The sequence below is a fragment of the Channa argus genome, chromosome 1, assembly GCF_033026475.1.
Source record: "Channa argus isolate prfri chromosome 1, Channa argus male v1.0, whole genome shotgun sequence".
Classification (NCBI taxonomy): Eukaryota; Metazoa; Chordata; class Actinopteri; order Anabantiformes; family Channidae; genus Channa; species Channa argus.
Genome location: NC_090197.1, coordinates 4,797,733 through 4,808,347, shown reverse-complemented (window position 1 = coordinate 4,808,347; position 10,615 = coordinate 4,797,733).

Genomic DNA, 10,615 nt, shown 5'->3' with positions numbered 1-10,615 from the left:
CCACAGCCTGAATAAAGACATCCAGGGCCTGTGTTAATACTCCCCTGCCCAGGCTCATGCTCCACAGCCTGGGTGAAAGCTCCAGGGCCCTGACCCACACTCCCCTACCCAGGCTCATGCTCCCTAGCCTGGGTAAAAATATCCAGGGCCTGGGTCATTTCTCCCCAGCCCAGGCTCATGCTCCACAGCCTGAATAAAAACATCCAGGGCCTGTGTTAATACTCCCCTGCCCAGGCTCATGCTCCACAGCCTGGGTAAAAAACACCCAGGGCCTGGGTTAATACTCCCCAGCCCAGGCTCATGCTTCACAGCCTGAATATAAAGCTCCAGGGCCCTGACCCACACTCCCCAGCCTAGGCTCATGCTCCCTAGCCTGCGTAAAATATCCAGGGCCTGGGTTAGTTCTCCCCAGCCCAGGCTCATGCTCCACAGCCTGAATAAAAGCTCCAGGGCCTGGGTAAATTCTCCACAGCCTGGGTAAAACATCTAGGGCCAGGGTAAAATCTCCAACGCCTGAATAAAAGCTCCAGGGCCTGGGTTAATTCTCCCCTGCCCAGGCTCATGCTCCACAGCCTGAATAAAAACATCCAGGGCCTGTGTTAATACTCCCCTGCCCAGGCTCATGCTCCACAGCCTGGGTTAATACTCCCCTGCCCAGGCTCATGCTCCACAGCCTGAATAAAAGCTCCAGGGCCTAGGTTAATTGTCAGGGCCTAAATAAAAGCTCCAGGGCCTGGGTAAATTCTCCACAGCCTGGGTAAAACATCTAGGGCCAGGGTAAAATCTCCAACGCCTGAATAAAAGCTCCAGGGCCTGGGTTAATTCTCCCCTGCCCAGGCTCATGCTCCACAGCCTGAATAAAAACATCCAGGGCCTGTGTTAATACTCCCCTGCCCAGGCTCCTGCTCTACAGACTGGGTGAAAGCTCCAGGGCCCTGACCCACACTCCCCTGCCCAGGCTCATGCTCCCTAGCCTGCGTAAAATATCCAGGGCCTGGGTTAGTTCTCCCCAGCCCAGGCTCATGCTCCAAGGCCTGAATAAAAGCTCCAGGGCCTGGGTAAATTCTCCACAGCCTGGGTAAAACATCTAGGGCCAGGGTAAAATCTCCAATGCCTGAATAATAGCTCCAGGGCCTGGGTTAATTGTCAGGGCCTGAATAAAAAGGCCTTGGCCTGGGTAAATTCTCCAGGGCCTAGGTTAATACTCCCTTGCCCAGGCTCATGCTCCACAGCCTGGGTGAAAGCTCCAGGGCCTAGGTTAATTGTCAGGGCCTGAATAAAAGCTCCAGGACTTGGGTAAATTTTCCTCAGCCCACGCTCATGCTCCAAGGCCTGCGTGAAATATCTAGGGCCTGGGTAAATTCTCCACAGCCCGGGTAAAACATCTAGGGCCAGGGTAAAATCTCCAACGCCTGAATAATAGCTCCAGGGCCTGGGTTAATACTCCCCTGCCCAGGCTCATGCTCCACAGCCTGGGTGAAAGCTCCAGGACCTGGGTTAATTCTCCCCTGCCCAGCCTCATGCTCCCTAGCTTGGGTAAAATATCCAGGGCCTGGGTAAAATCTCCACAGCCTGGGTAAAACATCTAGGGCCAGGGTAAAATCTCCAACGCCTGAATAATAGCTCCAGGGCCTGGATTAATTGTCCGGGCCTGAATAAAAAGGCCTTGGCCTGGGTAAATTCTCCCCAGCCTGAATAAAAGCTCCAGGGCCTGGGTTAATACTCCCCTGCCCAGCCTCATGCTCCCTAACCTGGGTAAAACATCCAGGGCCTGGGTTAATTATCCAAGGACTGAATAATAGCTCCAGGGCCTGGGTTAATTGTCAGGGCCTGAATAAAAAGGCCTTGGCCTGGGTAAATTCTCCCCAGCCAAGGCTCATGCTCTACAGCCTGGGTGAAAGCTCCAGGGCCCTGGCCCACAATCCCCTGCCCAGCCTCATGCTCCCTATCTTGGGTAAAATATCCAGGGCCTGGGTAAAATCTCCCCAGCCCAGGCTCATGCTCCACAGCCTGAATATAAAGCTCCAGGGCCTGGGTTAATTCTCCACAGCCTGGGTAAAACATCTAGGGCCAGGGTAAAATCTCCAACGCCTGAATAATAGCTCCAGGGCCTGGGTTAATTGTCAGGGCCTGAATAAAAAGGCCTTGGCCTGGGTAAATTCTCCCCAGCCTGAATAAAAGCTCCAGGGCCTGGGTAAAATCTCCCCTGCCCAGGCTCATGCTCCCTAGCCTGGGTAAAACATCCAGGGCCTGGGTTAATTATCCAAGGACTGAATAATAGCTCCAGGGCCTGGGTTAATTGTCAGGGCCTGAATAAAAAGGCCTTGGCCTGGGTAAATTCTCCCCAGCCTGAATAAAAGCTCCAGGGCCTGGGTTAATACTCCCCTGCCCAGCCTCATGCTCCCTAACCTGGGTAAAACATCCAGGGCCTGGGTTAATTATCCAAGGACTGAATAATAGCTCCAGGGCCTGGGTTAATTGTCAGGGCCTGAATAAAAAGGCCTTGGCCTGGGTAAATTCTCCCCAGCCAAGGCTCATGCTCTACAGCCTGGGTGAAAGCTCCAGGGCCCTGGCCCACAATCCCCTGCCCAGCCTCATGCTCCCTATCTTGGGTAAAATATCCAGGGCCTGGGTAAAATCTCCCCAGCCCAGGCTCATGCTCCACAGCCTGAATATAAAGCTCCAGGGCCTGGGTTAATTCTCCACAGCCTGGGTAAAACATCTAGGGCCAGGGTAAAATCTCCAACGCCTGAATAATAGCTCCAGGGCCTGGGTTAATTGTCAGGGCCTGAATAAAAAGGCCTTGGCCTGGGTAAATTCTCCCCAGCCTGAATAAAAGCTCCAGGGCCTGGGTAAAATCTCCCCTGCCCAGGCTCATGCTCCCTAGCCTGGGTAAAACATCCAGGGCCTGGGTTAATTATCCAAGGACTGAATAATAGCTCCAGGGCCTGGGTTAATTGTCAGGGCCTGAATAAAAAGGCCTTGGCCTGGGTAAATTCTCCCCAGCCAAGGCTCATGCTCTACAGCCTGGGTGAAAGCTCCAGGGCCTGGGTTAGTTCTGCCCTCTGTTTGAGTGCATTTTGTTTTTTGTTTTTTTTTATTACTGCTAAAAACCTTTAAATAGCTTTGTGCATAGAGTTTTGTGAAGCAGTTTTGTTTCTGGTCAGCCAGCAGCAGCAGCAGGTTTAGATCCTGGAATTCCTCTTACAGTTACTGAAGCAGGTAAAGGAAAGAGCGTGACTGATCGGCTGCTGCTAATCTTCTTTATATTGTTGTAGCCTTGGACATTATTTGTCCTCAAGTATTTTGTTTATTACCATTTTTGATGCTGTAAACAGACTATGGTTGCTGCATTATTATTTTGCTTTAAAATCGGTAATTCAGAACTATAGTAAATTGTGGTGATCATTGATGTTGTGACTCAGCATATTTTTATTTCAATATTTGAAAGCTTGAATTGTACCTGTAAGATGTATGTTATGTTATTTTCATTCCTATTGTTATTTTTCTTCAGTTTTACAGTGAGTGTGTGAGTAAAGCAAGAGAAAAGAAAAGTGAGCCTTCACAAAACGTTCAAGAAAAGTTAGGCCTTGTGCTTATTGGAGGACTTCACACTCACATGTTTGCTAACTGTCCAGCATAGAACAAGTTCCAAGTTTGCGAGGACAGTATAGTAAAAGGACAAATGCACAGTGGGCACAACTTAACAAGATAATAAGCCATAATAATGAGTCTAATGAGTCAGGCGAACAATATAAGCCAGCTCCTCAGCAGAAGCACGAGAAAGTTCACAAGCAGCAAGAACCTAGCAAAGGTGCTGATATCATTGCTTGGTCAGTTCATTCCCGTTCTTCAAGGCAGTCAAGTCGAGTCTCCTCAGCTAGTTCCTCAGCATTAGGAGCTTGTGCTAAAGCGGAGGCTGCACGCGCCCAACTTGCATATGCGGAACAAGAAGCCAATATTATAAAGCAAAAAGCCGACCTGGAAGCCAGTCTTCACATTCTACAAAGCCACAGAGCCATTGCTGCTGCAACAGCTGAAGCTGCTGCCTGTGAAGGAGATGACATATCTAATAAGAGTGAAATTAGACAACACTTATTAGACTTATTAGACATTAGTACAGCTGAGCGCACCTCTGAATATGTCTGCCAGCTCTCTAAAGCATGTTCTGAGAAAAACCCATTCAAGATTGATACACAACAATGCCACAAAATAGCAAGAGAGGCTTGTGAAACAGCCTAATGATAACAAAATCCAAGTGGTAGAAAAAGGAAAAGCTAATGTGAAACAAGAGCAAACAAATAAGGACTCTGAATACAAAATGTTTTCCTCAAAATCAGCAGGACAGTCATTTTATCCACTAAACCAGTTTTCATCTGAACCTCAAGGGGTGCAAGACATAACAAAATATTTAATTCGACGAGAAATGTTGAGTGCAGGGTTTCTGACATTTGAGGACAAGCCAGAACGTTACTGGTCATGGAAGACATCATTTCACAGTGTTACTAAAGACCTCAAGCTTTCAGCTGGAGAAGAGTTCGATTTAATGATAAAATGGCTTGGTGTCGAATCCTCAGAACAGGCAAAGAGATAATGTCAAGCTCAGAGAGCTCGGTGATATTCTTCAGGAAATAGAGTGAGCAAAAGTGGGTGGATATCTGACAGGTTTGTCACATTTGGACACAGCTCGTGGAGTAAATCCAATTGTGGAGAAGTTACACTACAGTTTGCAGGACAAATGGATTGTTGTGGGATCCAAGTATAAGGAAGAATATGGAGTTGCATTTCCCCCTTTCAGTTGCTTCTCAAGCTTTGTAAGACAACAGGCAAAAGTAAGGAATGACCCCAGTTTTGCTCTAACAGCTCTCACCAACCAGAGCTCAAAAAATGAGAAATACACAAAAAGTGGAAACAGAACCTCGATAAATGTGCACAAAACTGATGTTCCCTGTTTTTGACTAAAAATACAATAGAAAGCCCTGATAAGCAATGTCCTATACATAAAAAGCCCCATCCTCTCCAGAAATGCAGGAGCTTTAGAGCTAAGCCTACTGAAGAACGGAAGTCATTCCTAAAGGAGAAACACATTTGTTACAGGTGTTGTGGGTCAACAGAGCATGTGGCAAAAGACTGCAGAGTAGCAGTTAAGTGTATGGAATGTGACAGTGAAAAACACATCTCAGCACTACATCCTGGTCCTCCTGCTTCTATAAAAGACAACCCAGAAGAGGACAAAGATGATTGCGGGGAGGTGAGTGAAATGTCTTCTACCCCGGTTACATCTAAATGTACAGAGATTTGCGCTAATGCAAAGAGGCAGTACTCCTGCTCCAAAATCAGCCCGGTGATAGTAAATCCCAATGGACAAAGAGAAAAAGCTAGAAAAATGTATGCAGTGCTGGATGAGCACTTGCCAAATCTCAGTTTTTTCATCTTTTCAACATCAAAACAGCAGCAGACCCAAACACGCTTTAAACCTGCACGGGGATAACGGCAGGCAGAAGGGCTGCAAACTTTATGATTGAGTCAGTAGATGGCAAAATAAGGCTTCCACTTCCAAACTTAATTGAGTGTGACATGATTCCTGATGACCGGGAAGAGATCCCATTTCCTGAGGTGGCAAGTCAGCACCCACACTTACAGTGAGTTGCAGACAAGATACCCCCTGTGGATCCAAACGCTCCCATCCTTCTGCTCTTGGGTACAGACATCCTTCAAGTGCACAAAGTGAGAGAGCAAATCAATGGCCCCCACAGTGCTCCTTACGCACAAAGGCTAGACTTGGGGTGGGTCATCGTGGGTGATCAATGCCTGGGAACAACACATAGGCCATCAAGTGTCTGTGTCTTAAAAACGCTACTACTAAGTGGTCCTGATTTAAACAACACACTTTTAGTGGTTCTTCTACGGTTCAGAAAAGAGCCTGTAGCATTCATAGCTGATGTTCAACAAACGTTTTATTGTTTTGTAGTACGAGAAGACCACAGAGACTACCTTAGGTTTCTGTGGTATGAAGACAACGACCTCAGCAAGAATGTGAGGGACTACAGAATGAAAGTTCATGTATTTGGAAATAGCCCATCACCAGCGGTGGTTATTTATTGCATGAGGCGAGCTGCTGGAGAAGGTGAGAGAGAACAGGGCTTTGATGCCAAGCAGTTCGTCGTAAGAAATTTTTATGTTGATGATGGACTTGCATCTGCTCCCACCGAGGAAGAGGCTGTTGACATCTTGAAGAAAACTCAAAAGATGTTAGCAGAGTCGAACCTGAAGCTACATAAAATAGCATCGAACAGCCACAAGGTAATGGAAGCTTTTCCAGCTGATGAGCTGGCCAAAGATTTAAAAGGTTTAGACCTTAGATTAGATGATCTCCTCCTACAGTGCAGTCTTGGAGTCCTGTGGAACCTGGAAACAGACAGTTTCACATTCCAAGTGTCCCAAGAAGATAGGCCATACACCAGGAGAGGTGTTTTGTCCACTGTAAATAGTGTGTATGACCCTCTAGGATTTGAGGCTCCTATAACTATGCAAGGAAAGGCCCTACTTCGAGAACTCTCAACCGAGAGCAATGACTGGGATGAACCACTTCCTTCTAAAAAGGCAGAGGAATGGAATAGGTGGAAAAACTCTTTGAAAGGTCTACAACATCTCCAGATAGCAAGATGCTGCGTTCCATTGTCTCAGTCTTCTGTGCAGAGAAGGGAGCTTTGCCTCTTCTCAAATGCATCCACAATAGCAATCGGAGCTGTTGCCTACCTGAAAGTCACTGACAGTGACGGTCAGTTCTACGTTGGATTTATCCTGGGCAAATGAAAACTAGCCCCACGGCCGGCACACACTGTCCCACGACTAGAGTTATGTGCTGCAGTTTTGGCTGTGGAAGTATATGAGCTAGTCAGAGATGAGATGGACATTAATCTGGATGCTGTAAACCTTTTCATTGACAGCAAAATAGTCCTGGGTTACATATACAACACCACCAGAAGGTTTTACACATACGTTGCTAACCGAGTGGCCCGAATCCGCAAATCTAAACTTCCTGAGCATTGGCACTTCATCTCTACAGAGAATAACTCTGCAGACCATGCCACCAGACTCAGAGCTACCGCAGTCTGATGTCTTCAATCTCATACACCCTGAAGCAGATGTAGAAATACGACCTGATGTTGCTGATCTCCAAAACCTCAGAATTCAAGTTAAAGTCCCATTGTTTTGAAAGATTTTCCTCATTGGATGACTCTGTCGCACCATAGCATCACTTATTCGTGTTGCAAAATCATTCAAGACCTCACGTCAGGCAAAACACCATGGCTGGAGACCTTAAATGGAAAGAAGCACATCAAACAAACTTTCTCAAGCACAAGTTGCGATCATTCTTACTGTGCAGAATGAAATCTTTGAGGAGGAATACAAATGTCTCAAAATGAAACGGTCCTTACCAAAACAAAGCCTACTCAGAAAACTGAGCCCCATCATTGATGAAGATGGATTACTCAGAGTTGGTGGTCGTCTGGCACCTTCAAGTCTGACAAAAGAAGAAAAGCACCCGCTTATCATTCCAAGCACCCACCACATTGCTACTCTCTTAATAAGGTACTACCACGAGAAAGTAGCACATCAGGGACGCCATATCACGGAGGGAGCAAGCAGAGCAGCAGGATTCTGGATCACTGGGAGTAAACGTCTGGTCTCGTCTGTTATCTACAAATGTGTCGTCTGCCGTAGGCTTAGAGGAACACTACAAATCCAAAAGATGGCAGATTTGCCTGTTGACAAGCTCTCACCAATGCCACCCTTCACTAACGTAGGCATTGACATCTTCGGTCCATGGATGGTGATGACACGTCGCACTAGAGGAGGAAGTGCAGACAGCAAAAGGTGGGCGGTGCTTTTCACATGTATGTCAACAAGAACTGTACACATTGAACTTGTTGAATCCATGTCCACATCCAGCTTCATAAATGCACTGAGAAGATTCTTCTGTGTTCGTGAACCTGCAAAACTTCTGCGGTCAGATAGAGGCACAAATTTCATTGGTGCCTGTAAAGAGTTGAAAATAGATCACAGTGATGTGACACTAAACAACTATCTTCAAGAGAAAGGTTGCACATGGCACTTCAATCCCCCACATTCCTCACACATGGGTGGTTCATGGGAATGGCTTATTGGAGTTGCAAGAAGAATCTTGGATGCAATGCTTCTTCAGTCGGCACATGCTCGACTCACACGTGAAGCACTGAGCACTTTCATGGCTGAGGTTATGGCAATAATGAATGCTAGACCGTTGGTACCAGTGTCCACTGACCCAGACATGCCAGTTGTTCTTACCCCAGCACTGATTCTAACTCAGAAGACAAGTGCTCTGTTAGCACCTCCCGGCAACTTTGAACCAGCAAAACCCTATACTAACCAATGGAAGCACGTTCAATGTTTTGCAGACACTTTCTGGAAGAGATGGAGAGGAGAATACATGGCCACTCTTCAGAGCCGCAGAAAATGGACAGAAGATAAACCCAACATTAAAGAAAGAGATGTTGTATTGCTCAAGGACAGTCAGGCTCACAGGAATGACTGGCCTGTTGGGCTTGTCATAAAAACATTCCTTAGTAGTGACAGCAAGATTCACATAGCAGAAGTAAGAACAGTTAAAGACGGAGTTGTGAAGGTGTTTCTGAGGCCAATCAGAGATGGTTGTTCTTTTGTCTGAAGGAAAGTAAATTAGACTTCTGCATTATTGTATTTGTGTAAGGTTAATTAGTTCTAGTGGTACAATCACATTATACCAGGCGGGGAGTGTTCTGCCCTCTGTTTGAGTGCATTTATAACTGCTAAAAAACCTTTACATAGCTTTGTGTATAGCATTTTGTGAGCAGCAGTACCCCCCTCTGGTCAGCTTAGAGCCTGGAATTCCCCTAAGATTTACTGAAGCACGGTAGAGGAGAGAGGGTGACTGATTGCCTGCTGCTAATCTTCTTTATAACGTTTTAGCCTTGGACATTATTTGTCCTTTTACTATACTGTCCTTGCAAAGAGTGAAACTTGGTTTATGCTAAACAGTTAGCTAACATAGTGAGTGAGTGAGATAGTAAAGTAAAGCAAGAGAAAACAAGAGTGAGCCTTCATTAAACATTCAAGAAAAGTTACGCCTTGTGCTTATTGGAGGACTTCACACTCACCATATTACCCTCCTTATTACCAGTTACCTCAATATAACAAACATCAGTTCTGAAAACATACTGATGATATGATGATGAATCTACATTGGCAGGTTTTGAAATGACTCCAAATAACTCAGATCCCACCCTGCATTTCCTTCTTCCCACGAGAGAATGGGACAGACAGCCATGCCAAAAACAGTCTGTCTGAAATATAATCCACCAGTAGTCACCATCTCGTCTGATACATCCAGATAGATCCGGATACATCCAGATACATCCACTCTAATAACTCTAACTCATCTAACTGATGACTAATGTGATATTTTTTATATTTTTTACGAATCACGTGGGAATTCTACTCATTGGTTAAAAAGTGTGGGGCGAGAACAACCAAGCAAACACAGGACATTGATTGAACTTCTGTTATTCCCACAGTGGATTTGAGCCCTGAACCAGAACAACACAATGAACGAAAATAAACAATCTGAGCTCCCTTCTTTGCTCATCCATGCAATAACCACCTTCCCTACATCAGTCAGGTTGTAGTACCACTGTCAAGGAGGCCAGAAAAACGCACATCGATGGTAACCTGAGAAAGCCTTTAAGAGCTCATAGCAAAAGTATGTGTGAGAGAAGCTATGCCGGAAATAGAGGAATTTAACCAAAACCTGGAAACGTGTTTCTTCCCTGCATCCTGGGTCTTGTCTTCCTTTTCTTTAATGATATTTCTTTAATGCTTAACCTTAAAAGGATTTGAAATGTTATGTGTAATAAGACTTTGGCCTAATGAACTGTACGTGTTTAATGCTGTAATGATGAAGGAACGAGGAGGCCGTCCAGACACAGACAGAGAAAAGGGGAACGACCTTGACAAAAAAATAAATGATGGGATCATAGTAACCAACAAATCTGTGGTTCATGAACAGTGTATCATATATCCTCATCTAATGATGATAGGATTGGGTAAAGTTAAAGGTGTGTAGGTATCAACCCTACGCCACGAGCTGATCACGCCATCTGTAAAGCTGTGTCTGTATGCTGACAATGATCACATGGTGGAAGTGCATATTGGGATTGTGAAGGTGTAAAGTAAGTGTTACCTAATGCAGGGAAAAGATTATAGAAACCCTGGGATTTAGCTGCTTGGACATGCGTCCTTCAACTGCATGGGGACACTGTCAGTCTGCATCAAGATGTTTGATACAACCAGGAGTGCACGAGACCGACACGAGACATCCAGGATCCACCTAACTAGGAGAGACATCTGCCATAGGTAGTTAGGCCATCGGGCCTGGAGATGAGACTCCACCACGGAGGAGGGAAACAGATGATAGGATCAAGATACAACCAGAGTCTTTCAACAACCATTAAAAAAATAAAATAAATCAACACTTTTGATTTTTACACTCCTTAACCAGCCCTATTCTTCAGTCACCAAGGAGGTTGAGTAGAAT